At 33.9% G+C, this 1459-nt stretch overlaps 1 non-coding gene across 1 annotated transcript; it reads left to right on the top strand.

The window, feature by feature from the left end:
- The first annotated feature begins 238 nt into the window (after positions 1-238).
- Positions 239-310, top strand: Trnad-guc. The gene has a single exon. It is a non-coding gene; the product is annotated as a tRNA-Asp (tRNA).
- Positions 311-1459: the final 1149 nt, after the last annotated feature.

The raw sequence follows: 1459 nt of genomic DNA, 5'->3' as shown, positions 1-1459 counted from the left end.
GGAAGGCGTGGTCAAAATGAAATAACTCATTTATACGAGTTTTAATTTATAGTTTAAAACATTTTTGCTAATATAATAAAATATATAAGAAATGTGATTAAAAACAGCTTTAATGCATCCTGTGAGATCGTAGATGGATCTAGAAAACATGTTCATTGTTAAAAAATTAATTATTTTTATAATGTACTTGCTAAAATTAGAAATGCAACTATACATTATTTTCAACACTTATTGTCAATCCTCGGTAGTATAGTGGTAAGTATCCCCGCCTGTCACGCGGGAGACCGGGGTTCGATTCCCCGCCGGGGAGACCTTTTTGTTTTATTATTTTATTTTTCTCTATATTTTTGTGATTAACAATAACTCAATCTCAAACAATACTAAAAAATAAGTGAATGTATACCGTATTAATTTTGACCTGTTACTAAAATGGCAAGTAAGAGGTTTGAGAGAACCGCCCCTTTAATCAAATTTAAGGTTTTGTTTGCAACGGTCGTTAACCGAATATTAGGATGACCACAAATACCGTAGTTTAAGAAACCATTAATAATTGTCTCTTTAAAGTTTACAAAACATGTGAATCGTTTATTTGTCCTAGTATACAGTTAAATATAAAATATTAGAGCAATTTAAAAAAAAAAGAATGGATAATTATTAAATTGACTCATAAAAAGAGTGCATATTTAAAAAAAAGCTTTAAATCTCTTTGTTATTTTTATGTTTTGCAGTGGTAGTGCCCGCTTAAACATCTTAGCACTGCATGGCCGGCACGCCCGGTGTAATACCACGACCACAAAGAAGACAGGCGTGAAATGGACGCAATTCCGTGTTTTGTCTGATGACTGTGGTGCTAGAGGCCTAATTTAAGTCCCTATCCCTGTCCATCCTTTTCTTAAGAGGAAAGGATGCGAAGGAAAAGTGGATTTAACGGTAGAGCCAGAGGAAGGGGAAATGTCCTCTTTACGTGCGTCTCCTCCTCTGTCAATCAAGGGTAGGCAACTCAACTGCAATTGCGGATGTTTATGGTCAGCGGTCGCTTTCCATTTCGGTGGATTAAGGTGGCCGCTTGCTCGTTTACCTTGTATTATAAAAAAAATAGTAATTAAACGGTTAAAATAATGGTTAACCTAATTTAACCTTATCCTAGCCTTCACCTTTGGGCGCGGCAGTCGAAACCAGGTCAATTCACGTTAGTATTATATTCACGTTGTTTTTGTCCATTCACTTCCTTGAACACAAAACTAAATGTTACCTTCGTTGTAAATTAATTTATATTTACAGGATAAATATAATGTATATAAAAGCTTTGTATGAATGTATCCGGTTTATATTATATCCGAAAGTAATAAAAAAAATTAAAAATACAATCTAACATATACGTATTGACCTAACATCATAATATATACCATGACTTTCTGTCTAGAACGTCTATGCTCCCCAATATTGCTCATACTAGAAT

The sequence above is a fragment of the Papilio polytes genome, unplaced genomic scaffold (genome assembly GCF_000836215.1).
Source record: "Papilio polytes unplaced genomic scaffold, Ppol_1.0 DF824382.1, whole genome shotgun sequence".
In the NCBI taxonomy this organism is placed as follows: Eukaryota; Metazoa; Arthropoda; class Insecta; order Lepidoptera; family Papilionidae; genus Papilio; species Papilio polytes.
Note: the sequence above shows the minus strand (reverse complement) of the source record. Positions and strands in the feature narration are given on the sequence as shown.